The sequence below is a fragment of the Tamandua tetradactyla genome, chromosome 6 (assembly GCF_023851605.1).
Source record: "Tamandua tetradactyla isolate mTamTet1 chromosome 6, mTamTet1.pri, whole genome shotgun sequence".
NCBI classification, from domain to species: Eukaryota; Metazoa; Chordata; class Mammalia; order Pilosa; family Myrmecophagidae; genus Tamandua; species Tamandua tetradactyla.
The window spans coordinates 32,204,890-32,226,462 of NC_135332.1; the positions used below are offsets into that span (position 1 = coordinate 32,204,890).

At 36.1% G+C, this 21,573-nt stretch overlaps 1 protein-coding gene across 2 annotated transcripts in view; it reads right to left on the reverse strand.

Annotated features, from left to right (window-relative positions):
- SPAG9 (sperm associated antigen 9) overlaps window positions 1-21,573 on the reverse strand; it is a 138,073-nt gene that overhangs the window by 109,996 nt on the left and 6,504 nt on the right. The window lies entirely within an intron of this gene.

Sequence of the window (21,573 nt, forward strand, 5' to 3'; positions counted from 1 at the left end):
GTGACAGTGATAATTGCCACTCACTGAATATCTAGGTCTTTCTTCCCCATCCCCATTCCCACCCACCACACACAATTTCCCAGTGCCTGTGCTGGGAGACATGTACGTGATTCTGGCCTACACTCTGTGGGCAAGAATGACTTCTAGACTAAAATAGTAAGAGTTAGTTCTTTACCCTTCTTCTTTCTTCTACTGCAAGGTAAGTATGTAGGACTCATTCTGAGACGCAGGATGCCTAAGAAGGAAAAATCAGGATCCTCACACAGAGGAAAGATTCAGGATCCCTATACTCTGCCCTGGAGACTAACCTGGACCTGCAGTGGACATCAGAACAATACCCAGTGGACATTATAATACCCCATGAGAAATACTAACATACTTTGGAAGCCAGAAAGAAAATGGTGAAATATTAACTGACTCAGGGAGTCTTGGAAAGTTGAAAGCTAAGTGCCTTTAACAGTAAGGAGATAAACAAGAAGAGAGCCAATTTTTACTGTGAAATTCCCAAAATGCTCAATATAGTATTTACTATACACTTCAGAATATGAAGAGACATAAGTAAACAAAAAACAAGAGTATTATTTGAAAGTCTTCAAAAAGAATCTTGGAAGACCCTGAACTCTTTCCCCATACATGCAATCAGATGGCTGTTTCCCTCTAGTACAGAATTTGAAATTTGCCATCTATGAGAGCTATCAGAGAGACTCTGGCCTTGGCAATAATGAAAATGGAGAAATAATAAAGCCAGAAAATGATGACTTAAAATTGTGGGGGAAGCGGGGAAATGCTTGCTAACGTAGAACTCTATACCCAGGGAATTAGTAATCAAGGAGGAGGATAAATTAAAGTCATTTTCAGATATGCAAGTTTGGTACTAAAAAAAAAAAAAAAAAAAAAGGCCGAAATATTTTTAGTTTGTCCAATCAAAAGGAGGAGTCTATTTCTCTACCCTTCTCCTCGCCTCCTGCCTTGAATCTAGGCTAGGCCAGGGAGCATACTTTGCTCTTTTTTTTTTTTTTTTTATAATTTTTTATTAATTAAAAAAAAATTACAAGAAAGAAACGTAAACATCCTTAATATATGCTCATTCCGTTCTACATATATAATCAGTAATTCACAATATCACATAGTTGCATATTCATCATCATGATCTTAGAATACTTGCATCAATTCAGAAAAAGAAATAAAAAGACAACAGAAAAATAAAACAGAAAAAGAAAAAAAAATTTTATATACCATCCCCTTACCCCTCCCTTTCATTGATCACTAGCACTTCAAACTAAATTTTAACATTTGTTCCCCCTATTATTTTTATTCCGTATGTTCTACTAGTCTTTTGACAAGGTAGATAAAATGAGCATCAGACAGTTTCTTGAAGATGATTGTATAATATTACAGCTTTTGTAGTGTGACCATGTGATTGTGAAAAACTTGTGTCTGATGCCCCTTTAATCTATGGTATGGACAGATGAGTAAGACATATGGATTAAAAGTAAATAAATAATAAGGGGAAACAAATGTTAAAAAATTTAGCAGACTGAAATGCTTGTGATCAATGAAAGGGAGTGATAAGGCATATAGAAAAAAATAGGGGAAATAGACTAAAATATATTGGGTAGATGTAAATACTAGTAATCAATGAGAGGAAGGGGTAAGGAGTATGGTATGTATGAGTTTTTTCTTTTTATTTCTTTTTCTGAATTGATGCAAATGTTCTAAGAAATGATCATGGTGATGAATATACAACTATGTGCTGATATTGTGAGTTACTGATTACATACCAAGAATGGAATGATCGTATGGTAAGAATGTTCAGGTTTGTATGTTGTTATGTTTAAAAAAAGTTTAAAAATTAAAAAAAAAAGATCAAAGGTGATGGTGGAGTTATACTAAGAAGATAGGATTTAACAAGTGAATATGAACACTGAATTATTAAATTGATATCTTTTAGTCTCCAGTATCTTAGAGCAGCTAGAAGTAACAATCTAAAATTGTGGAATTTTAACCCATGTCAAACCCTGAAATATGTTTTACAACTAATTGTTGTGATGCACTTTGAAATTTATTGCTACTATACATGTATGTTATTTAAAGAGAAGGAGGAATATAACAGAGAAGAAAGGATATAACAAATGAGTTTAACTGCTGAATTATTATATTGAAATTTCTGTTGGTTTCCAGTCTTTTGGAGAAGAAAAAAAAAGAAGGAAAAAAGAAAAATTGTGGCACTGTAACCCATACCAAACACTGAAATCTGTTCTATAACTACTTGTTAAAATGAACTTGGAAATTTATTGCTTTTTTTGTATATATGTTGTATTTTACACACACACAAAAAGTATTTGCAGAGTCCCCTTAGGGGACTGGGAAGAAAGGAGGAAATATTAAACTTTCCCATCTGGGAAACTTCTGATATTCTTGCAAGTAGGGGGGACAACTAATTCAACAGGCTGAGCTCTCGATCTTGAGATTCACCCCTAAAAACTTATTTCTGAGAAGGAGAAGCTAAGCCTACTTATAATTATGCCTCAGAGTCCCCTCACGGAACCTCTTTTGTTACTCAGATGTGGCCTCTTTCTCTAAGCCAATTCTGCAGGTGAATTCAATGCCCTCCCCCGATACGTGGGACATGATTCCAAGGGTATAAATCTCCCTGGCAACATGGAACAGAACTCCCAGGATTAGTCTGGACCTGACATCATTAGAATCAGAAAACCTTCTTGACCAAAAGAGGGAAGAGAGAAATGAAACAAAATAAAGTGTCAGTGGCTGAGAGATTCCAAACAGAGTCAAGAGGTTACCCTGGAGGTTATTATTATGCATTATATAGATATCCCCTTTTAGTTTATGGTACATTGGAGTGGTTAGAAGAAAGTACCTGAAACTGTTGAACTGTGTTTCTTAAAGATGATTGTATAATGATATAGCTTTTACAATATGACTATGTGATTGAGGAAACCTTGTATCTGATGCTCCTTTTATCCAGGGTATGGACAGATGAGTAAAAAAAGTAAGAAAATAAATAATGGGTGGGGGGGGATAAGGGGTTAAAAAAATGGAGTAGATTGAAATACTTGTGGTCAATGAGAGGGAGGAATAAGGGGTATAGGACGTATGAGTTTTGCCTTTTTGTTTCTTGTCCTAGAGTGATGCGAATGTTTTTTTGAAAAATGATCATGGTGATGAATAAGCAACTATGTGATGAAAAAAAAAAAAAGGCATGCACACTAAATAAACAAAAATTCAGTTACGCTGAATAGTCAAGTCTTGTAAAGTGGCACAATTATGAAATATACCAAGGCAACTATAAAAAGTGAAAATTTCACAGAAGGAAAAAACCTAGTCTACCGTATTAAAAAAGGCACTAGGGAAATGGAATTTTTGAAAATAATATTAATTAATTTGACTAGTATCACCAAGAAATGAATTATTCTTCATAACAACATTTTTAAGAGAAACTTCGTTTTTAACATATCTATTTCAGTGGAAAATGTTTTTAGAATTTCAAACATACTTGTCTTCTTAAAATGGACATATCAAATTAAATTTAACCTTTTACTGATAATTAAGAATCATCACTTTGAATCACTGTTAATTCACTAAACTATATTGCATTGTAGTATACAATGCGTTCAGATAAAAATCCAAACTCGGGGGGCCAAGATGGCGGCTTAGCAATGTGCGCGTTTCATCCTCCAGAACTACTAAATAACCAGAAACAGTACAGAAGAGCTCCCGGAGCCACGTCAGTGCCCGGACACACAGCGTACAACAGTCTGGACCAGTTGGACCGGCTGCGAGTCTCTGGAACTGTGAGTTCCCAAAGCTGCGGAGGCCGGTGCCCGGCGCCACTTCCCCACAGGCAGCTTCCGGAGGGAAAGGAAAGAGACTCTAACGGTAGCAGGGACTGAGTCCAACCAAACACCAATTGTGGCACTAATAAACAAATTCTGACTACTAAAAACAGGCCCCCAGCTCAGGCAAAACTGGTCAAGGTGGAGGTCGCTTATTGGGCTAACCAAAAAAGAGGAAAGGGGACGAAACAGGTTTTTGTGGCTGTTTCTACGGAGGCTTGGCTGCCTCTGGATTCAGCGGTGGGACTGCTCGGGCTGCAACTGCCCCAGGAATAGGCAGAAACAGACTGCTTTCAGGGCTATCTCCCACGTGTGCCTTCCCCAGGGGAGGGGTGAAGCCCAACTTAGGTGGAATCCCTCTCTCAAGGAATTCAGACCCCAGGGCTTGGCAGTTTGAAGCCATTAAAACCAGCCTACAACCTCTCCTCTGTCTCAACCACGCCCCCAGCAGGGAGAGCCTTCCACAGTTAAAGGAGCCACAACACATTTAGCTGGTGGGACCTGCAGACAGACAAGCGCCACATACTGGGCAGGATAAGAAAAACAGAGCCCAGAAACTTCACAGGAAAGCCTTTCAACCTGCTGGGTCTCACCCTCAGGGAAAACTGACCCAGGTGATTCCTTCCCTCTGATAGGGGGCCAGTTTAGTCCGGGAAAACACGGCTGGAGTCTGTAATACCTATGAAGACCCTCCTAAGGGTGGGGAGGGAAAAGGCACCTTACAAGCAGGACAAGAAACAAGAAAACAAGAACTGAAAAATTACCCTCTGTTAAACAAACCTTAAGCCAGAGGCCCAGAAAAGGCTGAATTGAAGGTCAAAAAACAGATATACAACAAACTCATCTAGCAAGAAAACCCTAGGTAAGATAAGTGAAAGCAATCTCTAGAATAAACTAATTAAGGTAATTAAATGTCTAGACGCCAGCAAAAAATAACAAATCACACCAGGAAAATTGAAGATATGGCCCAGTCAAAGGAACAAACCAACAGTTCAAATGAGATACAGGAGCTGAGACAACTAATTCAGAATATACGAACAGAAATGGAAAACCTCATCAGAAACCAAATCAATGAATTGAGGGAAGACATGAAGAAGGCAAGGAATGAACAAAAACAAGAAACTGAAAGTCTGAAAAAACAAATCACAGAACTTATGGGAATGAAAGATACAGTAGAAGAGATGAAAAAAACAATGGAAACCTACAATGGTAGATTTCAAGAGACAGAGGTTAGGATTAGTGAACTGGAGGATGGAACATCTGTAATCTAAAAACAAACAGAAACTATAGGGAAAAGAATGGAAAAATATGAGCAGGTACTCAGGGAACTGAATGCTAATATGAAGCGCACAAATATACGTGTTGTGGGTGTCCCAGAAGGAGAAGAGAAGAGAAAGAAGGAGAAAAACTAATGGAAGAAATTATCACTGAAAATTTCCCAACTCTTATGAAAGACCTAAAGTTGCAGATGCCAGAAGTGCAGTGCACCCCAAAGAGAATAGATCCAAGTAGATGTTCTCCAAGACACTTACTAGTCAGAATGTCAGAGGTCAAAAAGAAAGAGAGGATCTTGAAAGCAGCAAGAGAAAAACAATCCATCACATACAAGGGAAACCCAATAAGACTATGTGTAGATTTCTCAGCAGAAACCATGGAGGCTAGAAGACAGTGGGATGATATATTTAAATTACTAAAAGAGAAAAACTGCCAACCAAGACTCCTATATCCAGCAAAATTGTCCTTCAAAAATGAGGGAGAAATTAAAACATTCTCAGACAAAAAGTCACTGAGAGAATTTGTGACCAAGTGACCAGCTCTGCAAGAAATACTAAAGGGACCACTAGAGTCAGAACCGAAAAGACAAAAGAGAGAGGTATGGAGAAGAATGTAGAAAGAAGGAAAGTCAGATATGATATATATAATACAAAAGGCAAAATGGCAGAGGAAAATATTATCCAAACAGTAATAACACTAAATGTTAATGGACTGAATTCCCCAATCAAAAGACATAGAATGGAAGAATGGATTAAAAAACAGGATCCTTCTATATGCTGTCTACAGGAAACACATCTTAGACCCAAAGATAAACATAGGTTGAAAGTGAAAGGTTGGGAAAAGATATTTCATGCAAATAACAACCAGAAAATAGCAGGAGTGGCTATACTAATATCCAACAAGTTAGACTTCAAATGTAAAACAGTTAAAAGAGACAAAGAAGGACACTATATACTAATAAAAGGAACAATTAAACAAGAAGACATAACAATCATAAATATTTATGCACCGAACCAGAATGCCCCAAAATACGTGAGGAATACACTGCAAACACTGAAAAGGGAAATAGACACAAATACCATAATAGTTGGAGACTTCAATTCCCCACTCTCATCAATGGACAGAACATCTAGACAGAGGATCAATAAAGAAATAGAGAATCTGAATATTACTATAAAGGAGCTAGACTTAACAGACATTTATAGGACGTTAAATCCCACAACAGCAGGATACACCTTTTTCTCAAGTGCTCATGGATCATTCTCAAAGATAGACCATATGCTGGGTCACAAAGCAAGTCTTAACAAATTTAAAAAGATTGAAATCATACACAACACTTTCTCGGATCATAAAGGAATGAAGTTGGAAATCAATAATAGGCGGAATGCCAGAAAATTCACAAATACTTGGAGGCTCAACAACACACTCTTAAACAACGAGTGGGTCAAAGAAGAAAGTGCAAGAGAAATTAGTAAATACCTCGAGGCAAATGAAAATGAAAACACAACATATCAAAACTTATGGGATGCAGCAAAGGCAGTGCTAAGAGGGAAATTTATTGCCCTAAATGCCTATATCAGAAAAGAAGAAAAGGCAAAAATGCAGGAATTAACTGTTCACTTGGAAGAACTGGAGAAAGAACAGCAAACTAATCCCAAAGCAAGCAAAAGGAAAGAAATAACAAAGATCAGAGCAGAAATAAATGAAATTGAAAACATGAAAACAGTAGAGAAAATCAATAAGACCAGAAGTTGGTTCTATGAGAAAATCAATAAGATTGATGGGCCCTTAGCAAGACTGACAAAAAGAAGAAGAGAGAGGATGCAAATACATAAGATCAGAAATGGAAGAGGAGACATAACTACTGACCTCACAGAAATAAAGGAGGTAATAACAGGATACTATGAACAACTTTACGCTAATAAATACAACAATTTAGATGAAATGGACGGGTTCCTGGAAAGACATGAACAACCAACTTTGACTCAAGAAGACATAGATGACCTCAACAAACCAATCACAAGTAAAGAAATTGAATTAGTCATTCAAAAGCTTCCTAAAAAGAAAAGTCCAGGACCAGATGGCTTCACATGTGAATTCTATCAAACGTTCCAGAAAGAATTAGTACCAATTCTCCTCAAACTCTTCAAAAAAATCGAAGTGGAGGGAAAACTGCCTAATTCATTCTATGAAGCCAACATCACCCTCATACCAAAACCAGGCAAAGATATTACAAAAAAAGAAAACTACAGACCAATCTCTCTAATGAATATAGATGCAAAAATCCTCAATAAAATTCTAGCAAATCGTATCCAACAACACATTAAAAGAATTATACATCATGACCAAGTAGGATTCATCCCAGGTATGCAAGGATGGTTCAACATAAGAAAATCAATTAATGTAATACACCATATCAACAAATCAAAGCAGATAAATCACATGATCATCTCAATTGATGCAGAGAAGGCATTTGACAAGATTCAACATCCTTTCCTGTTGAAAACACTTCAAAAGATAGGAATACAAGGGAACTTCCTTAAAATGATAGAGGGAATATATGAAAAACCCACAGCTAATATCATCCTCAATGGGGAAAAATTGAAAACTTTCCCCCTAAGATCAGGAACAAGACAAGGATGTCCACTATCACCACTATTATTCAACATTGTGTTGGAGGTTCTAGCCAGAGCAATTAGACAAGAAAAAGAAATACAAGGCATCAAAATTGGAAAGGAAGAAGTAAAACTATCACTGTTTGCAGATGATATGATACTATACGTCGAAAACCCGGAAAAATCCACAACAAAACTACTAGAGCTAATAAATGAGTACAGCAAAGTAGCAGGTTACAAGATCAACATTCAAAAATCTGTAGCATTTCTATACACTAGTAATGAACAAACTGAGGGGGAAATCAAGAAACGAATCCCATTTACAATTGCAACTAAAAGAATAAAATACCTAGGAATAAATTTAACTAAAGAGACAAAAAACCTATATAAAGAAAACTACAAAAAACTGCTAAAAGAAATCACAGAAGACCTAAATAGATGGAAGGGCATACCGTGTTCATGGATTGGAAGACTAAATATAGTTAAGATGTCAATCCTACCTAAATTGATTTACAGATTCAATGCAATACCAATCAAAATCCCAACAACTTATTTTTCAGAAATAGAAAAACCAATAAGCAAATTTATCTGGAAGGGCAGGGTGCCCCGAATTGCTAAAAACATCTTGAGGAAAAAAAACGAAGCTGGAGGTCTTGCGCTGCCTGACTTTAAGGCATATTATGAAGCCACAGTGGTCAAAACAGCATGGTATTCGCATAAAGATAGATATATCGACCAATGGAATCGAATAGAGTGCTCAGATATAGACCCTCTCATCTATGGACATTTGATCTTTGATAAGGCAGTCAAGCCAACTCACCTGGGACAGAGCAGTCTCTTCAATAAATGGTGCCTAGAGAACTGGATATCCATATGCAAAAGAATGAAAGAAGACCCATCTCTCACACCCTATACAAAAGTTAACTCAAAATGGATCAAAGATCTAAACATTAGGTCTAAGACCATAAAACAGTTAGAGGAAAATGTTGGGAGATATCTTATGGATCTTACAACTGGAGGCGGTTTTATGGACCTTAAACCTAAAGCAAGAACACTGAAGAAGGAAATAAATAAATGGGAGCTCCGCAATAATTAAACACTTTTGTGCATCAAAGAACTTCATCAAGAAAGTAAAAAGACAGCCTACACAATGGGAGACAATATTTGGAAATGATATATCAGATAAAGGTCTAGTATCCAGAATTTATAAAGAGATTGTTCATCTCAACAACAAAAAGACAGCCAACCCAATTACAAAATGCGAAAAAGACTTGAACAGACACCTATCAGAAGAGGAAATACAAATGGCCAAAAGGCACATGAAGAGATGCTCAATGTCCCTGGCCATTAGAGAAATGCAAATCAAAACCACAATGAGATATCATCTCACACCCACCAGAATGGCCATTATCAACAAAACAGAAAATGACAAGTGCTGGAGAGGATGCGGAGAAAGAGGCACACTTATCCACTGTTGGTGGGAATGTCAAATGGTGCAACCACTGTGGAAGGCAGTTTGGCGGTTCCTCAAAAAGCTGAATATAGAATTGCCATACAACCCAGCAATACCATTGCTGGGAATATACTCAAAGGACTTAAGGGCAAAGACACAAACGGACATTTGCACACCAATGTTTATAGCAGCGTTATTTACAATTGCAAAGAGATGGAAACAGCCGAAATCTCCATCAACAGAAGAGTGGCTAAACAAACTGTGGTATATACATACGATGGAATACTATGCAGCTTTAAGACAGGATAAACTTATGAAGCATGTAATAACATGGATGGACCTAGAGAACATTATGCTGAGTGAGTCTAGCCAAAAACTAAAGGACAAATACTGTATGGTCCCACTGATGTGAACAGATATTCGAGAATAAATTTGGAATATGTCCTTGATATCAGAGTCCAGCAGGAGGTAGAAACAGGGTAAGATAATGGCCATTGGAGTTGAAGGGATACAGACGGTGTAACAGGACTAGATACAAAAACTCAAAAATGGACAGCACAATAATACCTAATTGTAAAGTAATCAGGTTAAAACACTGAATGAAGCTGCATCTGAGCTATAGGTTTTTGTTTTGTTTTGTTTTGTTTTGTTTTGATTTTACTATTATTACTTTATTTTTTTTCTCTATATTAACATTATATATCTTTTTCGGTTATGTTGCTAGTTCTTCTAAACCAATGCAAATGTACTAAGAAACGATGATCATGCATCTATGTGATGATGTTAAGAATTACTGATTGCATATGTAGAATGGTATGATCTCTAAATGTTGGGTTAATTTCTTTTTTTCCATTAATTAAAAAAAAAAAAAAAGAGAACTGGTAATTGGAGCTGAAGGGATACAGACTGTACAACGGGACTGGATATAAAAACTCAGAAATGGACAGCACAATACTACCCAATTGTAATGCAATTATGTTAAAACACTGAATGAAGCTGCATGTGAGGTATAGGTTTTTTGTTTTTTTCTTTCTATTATTGTTTTAATTCTTATTCTGTTGTCTTTTTATTTCTTTTTCTAAATCGATGCAAATGTACTAAGAAATGATGAATATGCAACCATGTGATGTTATTAAGAATTACTGATTGTACATGTAGATTGGAATGATTTCTAATTGTTTTGTTAATTCTTTTTTTAATTAATAAAAAAAAAATCCTCAACAAAATTCTAGCAAATCGAATCCAGCAACACGTTAAAAGAATTAGACATCATGACCAAGTAGGATTCATCCCAGGTATGCAAGGATGGTTCAACATAAGAAAATCAATTAATGTAATACACCATATCAACAAATCAAAGCAGAAAAATCACATGATCATCTCAATTGATGCAGAGAAGGCATTTGACAAGATTCAACATCCTTTCCTGTTGAAAATACTTCAAAGGATAGGAATACTAGGGAACTTCCTTAAAATGATAAAGGGAATATATGAAAAACCCACAGCTAATATCATCCTCAATGGGGAAAAATTGAAAACTCTCCCCCTAAGATCAGGAACAAGACAAGGATGTCCACTATCACCACTGTTATTCAACATCATGTTGGAAGTTCTAGCCAGAGCAATTAGGCAAGAAAGAGAAATACAAGGAATCAAAATTGGAAAGGAAGAAGTAAAACTATCACTGTTTGCAGATGATATGATACTATACGTCAAAAACCCTGAAAAATCCACAGCAAAACTACTAGAGCTAATAAACGAGTACAGCAAAGTGGCAGGTTACAAGATCAACCTTCAAAAATCTGTAGTGTTTCTATACACTAGTAATGACCAAGCTGAGGGGGGATCAAGAAACGAATTCCATTTACAATTGCAACCAAAAGAATAAAATATTTAGGAATAAATTTAACCAAAGAGACAAAAGACCTATACAAAGAAAACTATAAGAAACTGTTAAAAGAAATCACAGAAGACCTAAATAGATGGAAGGGCATATCATGTTCATGGATTGGAAGACTAAATATAGTTAAGATGTCAATTCTACCTAAATTGATTTACAATTTCAATGCAATACCAATAAAATCCCAACAACTTACTTTTCAGAAACAGAAAAACCAATAAGCAAATTTATCTGGAAGGGCAGGGTGCCCCAAATTGCTAAAAGTATCTTGAGGGAAAAAAAACGAAGTTGGAGGTCTCACGCTGCCTGACTTTAAGGCATATTATGAAGCCACAGTGGTCAAAACAGCATGGTACTGGCATAAAGATAGATACACTGACCAATGGAATCGAATAGAGTGCTCAGATATAGACCCTCTCATCTATGGACATTTGATCTTTGATAAGACAGTCAAGCCAATTCACGTGGGATAGAACAGTCTCTTCAATAAATGGTGCCTAGAGAACTGGATATCCACATGCAAAAGAATGAAAGAGGACCCGTATCTCACACCCTATACAAAAGTTAACTCAAAATGGATCAAAGATCTAAACATTAGGTCTAAGACCATAAAACACTTAGAGGAAAATGTAAGGAGATATCTTATGAATCTTATAATTGGAGGTGGTTTTATGGACATTACACCTAAAGCAAGAGCACTGAAGAAAGAAAGAAAGAAATGGGAGCTCCTCAAAATTAAACACTTCTGTGCATCAAAGAACTTCATCAAGAAAGTAAAAAGACAGCCTACACAATGGGAGACAATATTTGGAAACGACATATCAGATAAAGGTCTAGTATCCAGAATTTATAAAGAGATTGTTCAACTCAACAACAAAAAGACAGCCAATCCAATTACAAAATGGGAAAAAGACTTGAACAGACACTTCTCAGAAGAGGAAATACAAATGGCCAAAAGGCACATGAAGAGATGCTCAATGTCCCTGGCCATTAGAGAAATGCAAATCAAAACCACAATGAGATATCATCTCACACCCACGAGAATGGCCATTATCAACAAAACAGAAAATGACAAGTGCTGGAGAGGATGCGGAGAAAGAGGCACACTTATCCACTGTTGGTGGGAATGTCAAATGGTGCAACCACTGTGGAAGGCAGTTTGGCGGTTCCTCAAAAAGCTGAATATAGAATTGCCATATGACCCAGCAATACCATTGCTAGGTATCTACTCAGAGGACTTAAGGGCAAAGACACAAACGGACATTTGCACACCAATGTTTATAGCAGCATTATTTACAATTGCAAGGGAATGGAAACAGCCAAAATGTCCATCAACAGACGAGTGGCTAAAAAAACTGTGGTATATACATACGATGGAATATTATACTGCTTTAAGACAGAATAAACTTTTGAAGTATGTAACAACATGGATGGACCTTGAGAACATTATGCTGAGTGAGACTAGCCAAAAACTAAAGGACAAATACTTTATGCTCTTACTGATATGAACTGACATTAGTGAATAAACTTGGAATATGTCATTGGTAACAGAGACCATCAGGAGATAGAAGTAGGGGAAGATATTGGGTAATGGGAGCTGAGGGGATACAGATTGTGCAACAGGACTGGATACAAAAACTCAGAAATGGGCAGCACAATACTACCTAACTGTAATGTAATTATGTTAAAACACTGAATGAAGCTGCATGTGAGAATGATAGAGGGAGGAGGGCTGGGGACATAAATGAAATCAGAAAGAAAGATAGACGTTAAAGATTGAGATGGTATAATCTAGGAATGCCCAGAGTGTGTAATAATAGTGAAATGTACAATGTACAAATTTTAAAAATGTTTTTGCATGAAGAAGAACAAAGGAATGTCATTATTGCAGGGTGCTGAAAATAGATGGTAATTAATACTTTAAAATGTCACCTTATGTGTGAGACTAAAGCAAAGAATGTTTGTTACAAAATTTATATTTTGACTAGAGCATCCTAATATAACTCATGTAGATAGTTTGAGTGAATGTCATAAGTACTTGTAATCTCAGGTAGCACATGAGATTTTGTTGGTTTGTCCAGAGTGATGCCCCAGTGAATCCCAGAATGATTTGATCAGTGACCGGAAAAGTATTTGCAAGCCCCCTTCAGGGAATGGTGAGAGTGGGGAGAAATTCAACTTCCCCAAGTTGAATTCTTGATATTCTCACAAGCAGTGTGGACAACCAAAGCTATAGGCTGAGCCCCCAGTCTTGGGGTTTGTTCACATGAAACTTAACCCCACAAAGGATAGGTTAAGTCTACTTAAAATTTAGGCCTAAGAGTCACCCCCAAGAGAGCCTCTTTTGTTGCTCAGATATGGCCCCTCTCTCCAGCCAACATGACCAGCAGTCTCACCACCCTCCCCCTCTCTGCATGGGACATGAGTCTCAGGGGTGTGGACCTTCCTGGCAATGTGGGACAGAGATCCTGGAATGAGCTGAGACTCAGGATCAAGGGACTGAGAAAAACCCTAGAATGAGCTGAGAATTAACATCAAGAGATTGAGAGAAACTTCTTGACCAAAAGGGGGAAGAGTAAAATGAGACAAAGTGTCAATGGCTGAGAAATTTCAAACAGAGTCGAGAGGTTATCCTGGAGGTTATTCTTACGCATTAAGTATATATCACCTTGTTGATCAAGATGTAGTGGAGAGGCTGGAGGGAATTGCCTGAAAATGTACTGCTGTGTTCCAGTAGCCATGTTTCTTGATGATGACTGAACAATCAGATAGCTTTCATAATGAGACTCTGAATGTGAAAACCTAATGTCTGATGCTCCTTTTAGCTATTATATGAACAGAAGAGTAGAACATATGGAATAAAAATAAATAATAGGGGGAACAAATGTTAAAATAAATTCAGTTTGAAATGCTAGTGTTAAATGAAAGCGAGGGGTAAGGGGTATGGTATGTATAGTCTTTTTTTTCTCTATTATCACTTTATTTCTTTTTCTGTTGTCTGTCTATTTCTTTTTCTAAATCGATGCAAATGTACTAAGAAATGAATATGCAACTATGTGATGATATTAAGAATTACTGATTGTATATGTAGGATGGAATGATATCTTAATGTTCTGTTTGTTAATTTTTTTTAATTAATAAAAAAAAGTTAAAAAAAAAATCCAAACTCAAATTACACGGTCCTTTGTTCTCTGGTCCCTGATTATTTTTCCAATCCCCATTTTTGCCATTCCCATATGTAGCAGAAGTACTACTATATTCTCTAAAGAACATATGGAAAAATCAATATTTACCATTTAAATATATCCAAAAAATAAATATCATGTTTCTGTTGTTCCCTGATTTTGTCAAACACTTTTAAACCTCTTATACTTTGGCGCTGTAGCACATGACTTAGTCAAATATCATCCCTTCTCTGTGAAGCTGTTCCTCAGGTCAAGCTGGCCATTTAGCACCTTGTACATACCAGTTTAGAACACTTATATAAACCTGCCCTAGTTAATATTTACTTCCCCACTAGACTATGAGCTCCTCAAGAGCAGGGCACTGGATTATTCATTCTTGTACCCCCACCGCCGGTACAGGGCACTTAATTAACAAGTTTTATAAGTGGATAAATGGGATGAACAGATAGGTAGGTAGACTTCAGACATATAGTAACATTATTAACTACATGCCTGGGGCTTTGAAAAGCTTATTATATTTTCTCCTTTAATCCTCACAACAATCCTGAGGTTTTTACTATTATTATTTCTATTCACAGATGAAGGAAATGAAGTCTGGCATTAAGAAACCTGTCCACCACTACAAAGCTAGAAAGTGATGTGCCAGGCAATTTGACACCATTACACTTGCTCCTGGCCACTTTTCTGCACCTGTGTTTAAGAGACACCCTTTTGTTGTTTATAAACTGTGGAGAGCTAAGAAACTAGTCTATTTAATATAAGAGTAAATAAATACTTAGCCTTTAAATGTTTCTCAAAAAACACAAGATCATGAACTTTACTGCACAGACTGAAATATTTATTTTAGCTGCTCAGGTATCTTCTTTATTTACTTACTGGTCTTCAGCTAGGTTAGGAATGGTAAAAACTGAGTAAATTATGACAGAATTCCTGTACCAGCATAAAAGCAGTTTTTTAGAACTTAAAACTAAACAGAGGCACAAATGAATGGGTAACGTCTGTCAAATGTTTGTCAAATGTTTCCCAAAACACACCAAATAAATTAAAGCGGACCATTTTCATAGTTAAACCATAGACAACTTTCTTTTTAAAAGTTACCTTCTGGGGAGTTATAACAAGGAAGATAGGACTTAACAAATGAGTATGACTGCTGAATCATTACATATTGGTATTTCTTTTAGTCTCCAGTGCCTTGGAGATGTTAGAAGGAAAATCCTGAAATCATGCAACTATAACCCATACCAAACTCTGAAATCTGTTCCATAACTACTTGTTACAATGTACTTTGAAATTTATTATTGTGTACATATGTTCACAACAAAAAATGTTTAAAAAAAATTACCCTTCTGGGTTTACAGAAGCTTTGTTTATTTGATTCCACATTTCTGTGAAACTTTTTTAGCTTTTAAAAGGGTATGTGATCAGAAGGAAAGATACATGATAAAGACTGAGTTGGTATAATCTAAGAATGCCTGGAGTGTATAATGATAGTGACTAAAATGTGCAAATTTAAAAATGCTTTGAGTGAGGAAGAATAAAGGAATGTCAATAATGCAGGGTACTGAAAATAGATGGTAATTAATATTTTAAAACTTCAACTTATGTGTGAGACTAAAGCAAAAAGTACAAAATTTACATTTTGACTAGTGCATTTCCTAATGTAACTTATGTGGACAGCTTAATTGAACACTATAAGTACATGGACCTTCAGTAGGGCATAAGATTTTGTAGGTTTGTCCAGATTGATGCCTCAATAAATCCAAGAAGGATTTGAACAGAGAATAAAAAGGATTTGCAAAGTCCCCTTGGGGGAATGGTGAGAAAGGGGGAAAATTCAACTTCCCCAAGTGGAGAACTCTTGATATTCTCACAAGCAGTGGGGACAACAAAAGCTATAGGCTGAGCCCCCAATCTTGGGGTTTGTTCATATGAAACTTAACCCCACAAAGAATAGGTCAAGCCTACTTAAAATTAGGCCTAAGAGTCACCCCTAAGATACCTCTTCTGTTGCTCAGATGTGGCCTCTCTCTCTCTCTCTCTCCGGTAACACGACAAGCAAACTCACTGCCCTCCCCCTCTATACATGGGACATGACTCCCAGGGGTGTGGACCTCCCTGGCACTGTGGGACAGAAATCCTAGAATGAGCTGGGACTCAGCACCAAGGGATTGAGAAAACCTTCTCGACCAGAAGGGGGAAGAGAGAAATGAGATAAAATAAAGTGTCAATGGCTGAGAGATTCCAAATAGAGTCAAGAGGTTATCCTGGAGATTATTCTTACACATTAAACAGATATCACCTTTAGTTAAGGTGTAACAGAGAGGCTGGAGGGAACTGCCTGAAAATGTAGAGCTGTGTTCCAGTAGCCATGTTTCTTGAAGATGATAGTATAATGATACAGCTTTCGCAATGTGACTGTGTGATTGTGAAAACCTTGTGTCCGATGCTTCTTTGATCTACCTTATGGAGAGATGAGTAAAACATATGGATTAAAAATAAATAATAAGGGGAACAAATGTTAAAATAAATTCAGTAGACTGAAATTCTAGTGAAGAATGAAAGGGAGGGGTAAGGGGTATAGTATGTATGAATTTTTTTCTGTTTTGTTTATATTTCTTTTTCTGAATTGACACAAATGTTCCAAGAAATGATCACGATGATGAATATACAACCATGTGACGGAAAAAAAAAGAATGTTCATTCATATTGTATGTTGATTGTTTTTTTTTGTGACTTTTTTTTATTAATTAAAGAAAAAAAAGAAATTAACCCAACATTTAGAAATCATTCCATTCTACATAGGTAATCAGTAATTCTTTTTTTTACATAAACCATGCAGATATCCTTTATTAATTAAAGAAAAAAAAAGAACCCAAAATTTAGAAATCATTCCATTCTACATATGCAATCAGTAATTCTTAACATTATCACATAGATGCATGATCATCATTTCTTAGTACATTTGCATCGATTTAGGAAAAGAACTAGGAAAACAACAGAAAAAGATATAGAATGTTAATATAGAGAAAAAAATAAAAATAATAATAATAGTAAAAAAAAAAGACAAACAAACAAACAGACAGACAAAAAAAAAAAACCTATAGCTCAGATGCAGCTTCATTCAGCTGCATTCATTGAAGCTTATGTATAGAGTAGAGAAGCTTAGCCTACCTGTAGTATGCCTAAGAGTTCCTCTTGGAGGACCTCTTTTGTTGCTCAGATGTGGCTTCACTCTCTCTAAACCCAACTCTGCAAGTGAAATCATTGCCCTCCCTGCTATGTGGGACATGACATCCAGCGGTGAAGGTCTCCCTGGCAACGTGTGAGATGACTCCCAGGTATGAGTTCGGACCTGACACTGTGGGATCAACAATTCCATCCTGACCAAAAGGGGTAAGGAACTGTAACTAATAAAGTATCAGTGGCTGAGAGAGTTCAAATAGTGTTGAGAAGATACTCTGGAGGTCACTTTTATGCAAGTGTCAGTTAGACATTGATACCTATCATAACTTGTCATCCCCCAACCAACACCATTCCTAAAGAATACCTAGGGCAATATGTGATTCTACAAAGGTTTCAGGCACTAGGGTAACTTTCGAGAAATCTACAATCTCCGGATGGGTCATTTGACCAGATAAGCCCTGAAAACCTAGAGGGTCATCCTCTCCAGAATATCAGCTAGTTCCATCCCTCCATCCTGTATTTCGATAGCCCCATCCAACATGAATAAGTTAGAAAAGCAACAGCCCAAATACCCCTAAAAAAGTGGGACAGATTGTGAAAACCTTGTGTCTGATGCTCCTTTTATCTACCTTGTCAACAAACGAGTAGAACATATGTAATAAAAATAAATAATAGGGGGAACAAATGCTAAAATAAATTTAGTAGATTGACATGCTAGTGATGAATGAAAGGGAAGGGTAAGGGGTATGGTATGTATGAATTTTTTTTCTGTTTCGTTTTTATTTCTTTTTCTGAATTGATGCAAATGTTCTAAGAAATGATCATGATGATGAACATACAACTATGTGATGACAAAAAGAATGTTCATGTTGTATGTTGATTGGTTTTATTAATAAAAAGTTTTAAAAAAAGACATTGTAAAAATAAATTAATTAAAAAAAAGGTATTTAAGTCCACTAGCCTCCTATATTCTGGAGGAGCTAGAAGGAAATATACAAGAGGACAGTATGGTAGCCCATGACAAACTGTGGGATCTATTCTGTAACCACTTTTTGAAGAGTGCTTTGAAAACTATTGCTTTTTTATTTCACTGCTTTATATATATGTTATACTATACAATAAAAAAAGTTTAAAAAAATAAAAAAAAAAGAAATGACAATCAGATTTCCATTTTGCAAAGATCTGGATATGGTGTGATAGGCAGTTTACAGCTGGGCAAGGCTGGAGGCAGGAAGACCAATTATGAGACACTTTAAATTGTCCATTCAGTCCTTTATTCATAAATTTTCAATGGGCACTTTCTATGAATGACGCAAGGCCAGCGCTATGGAGTTTGCATTCAGTGACCTATCCCAGGGTAGAAGAAGTGGATTTGGAAAGAAATGAAGAGATCCAAGAGATATTTAAAAGTTGAAAGCAAAAGAAGGTAGCAATGGGAGTGAGGGAGAGAAAAGAGTAAGGACAGTAACCGGGTTTCTATTTAGGTAGGCAGTGGTGTGCCTCATGAAGAAAGGGAATGGAGAAAGCACAGGTGTCAGAGAGAAGTCCAGTTTTGAATATGCTGAGAGACAGCCAAGAGTCACTGTCCAGTAAACAATGGTAACATGGATCTGAAACTCCAGAAAGAGAACTGGCTCAAAGTTCTTAATTGGCTGTCAGTCAGCTCCATGAGGGAATGAACTTTCCTGTTTTACTGACCACTATTCCAGCAGGGACAGAAACAGGCATATCATTAGTACTCAACAAATATGTTAAGTGAGTACATGAGATATACCTTTTGGAATGATCAACAAATGGTCATTGGACCCATAGGAATGGATAAAATCAGTGTGTAGAGTAAAAACTAAAGAGGATCTTAGAATGAAAGCTAAGAAACAATGCTAATAGTATCAAAAGGAATTTACATTCTTTCAAAGTGGCTACTAGATATGTAAGAGGAAAACCAAGAAGTAAAAATCACTAAACCCAAATATAATGTTTATCAGAGGAAGAAGTGGCCCAAGGAGTCAAATGCTGCTCAGATGTCAGGTATGTGTAAGAATAAGTGAAAAAAAAAAAAAAAAGATGTGCATTTATGACAGCTGCTTACTTTTCTGATTTTTTAAGAATAATGAATAGGAAACACCCTAAATACATATGCCTATAAAGTTGTAGATACAAACAATTGTTCTTATGAAATAAATCATTTGTTGCATGGCCAACTTAAGCTTTTATATACTTGTTTGTTCCATCTAAAGTGCCAGTCTCTTTACTCATTATCCCATTATTCTGTTTATTTTCTGCATGGCAACTATCATAACCTGTATGTAACTGGCTTGTTTATTCCCTTTATTATAGTATAAACTCCAAGAAAGCACAGATCATCTTCCTTGTCCATTTCGTTTGTAGATACATCTCCTGGAACATGCCTAGCCCAATAAATATGTGTTCTTTCTAGGCATTTATATGTCTATTTATCTACATATATATCAAATAATCAGATGGGGTAGACCTAGATGATCATGAAGTTCCATCCCAGACCTTAAAAAATAAAGGAAGAGCTAGTGAAAATACATTTTAAAGGAAAATAATGGAATCCAGAATCACAAAAAATTTGAGACCTATCTTCCTTAGGGAATCTTATCTGCAAGACTTCAAATGACAAGTAAAAAACTCTTCTTAGTCTCTGTAATCCTAGTGGAGCAGGTAAGCAATCAGAAACAAGATATCTTGGAAAACATATGAGTCAACACAAAACAAAACAAAACAACCAAAGCAAACAAAACCTGTTACTAGGAAAAACATTAAGCTTACAATTCAGTTTCTCAATTTCCATATCAAGTTTCAAAAGGAGGGAAAAATCCATATTTTCATGCTATAATTTTAAAACAAAATTTTAACCAATTTCAATTTATTTTTATAGGTCTCAAATTTAAATTTCTTACAGAAAAACAGCTGAACTGCAATCAATCATTTCCTCCTTTCTAAATGGGCTACATTAATTTACTTTGAAAATATTAACCATCTCTATTTATAATCACCATATACCACACTTTCAAAAATTAATTCAAATGGGATCACTATGTGACACAAGGGAGGAATATAAGCCAAGGAACCCCAAAGACTGAATCACCAGCAGCTAGCATGAGATGGTTATAGACTTTGGGGTGAAAACATCGTCTTGATGACACCTCATTTTTGGACTTCTCCTAGCCTCAAAACCGTGAACCAATAAAGTCCCATTGTTTAAGCCAGAAAAAAAAAAAACTCATTCAAATGGAATAAGAGATGATATTTGAAAGTACTCTAATTTTGAAGGTACATGAGAGAATGCAACCATTTTTAGGAGATAAATTTCTAAGAACTAAGGGATGGCATATTATAATGTCTATAACTTACTTTCAAATGGTTCAGCAATTTTTAAATACACACACACATACACACATAAGCAGAAACAATTACTGAACCCAGAAGAGAGGTATACAGATGATCGATGCACTTTTAACTTTTCTGTATGTTTAAAATTTTTCCTAATTAAAAGTTGGGAGGAAAGTTTACTGACCTTAAAAAAACAAACAGTATTTTAAAGTTCCAAATAATAATTCTGTATTCTAAACTTCAAAACTTCTTTAACTGATATTTGTATACCATTGTTCATAGCAGCATTATTCACAACAGACAAAAGATAGCAGCAACCCAAGTGTCTGTTAAAGATAAATGGATAAGGGCGGGCAACAGTGGCTCAGTGGCAGAGTTCTCGCCTGGGATGCCGGAGACCTGGATTCGATTCCTGGTGCCTGCCCATGTGGGGGAAAAAAAAAGATAAATGGATAAGGGATAAGCAAAATGTGGTAAATATATGTTTACCCAATGGAAAAGTATTCAGCTGTAAAAAAGTAATGAGATTTGGAGTCATGCTACTATGTGGATGAACCTGAAGACATCATATTGAGTAAATAAGCCAGAAACAAAAGGACAAATATTGTATGATTTCACTATATGTAATGACTAGAATATGCAAGTTTATAACAACAGAAAGTAGATTACAGGTTACCAAAGGTGGGGAAGCAGGGAATAGGGACTTAATGCTTACTGGGTACACAGTTTCTGTTTGGAGTGATGATAAAAT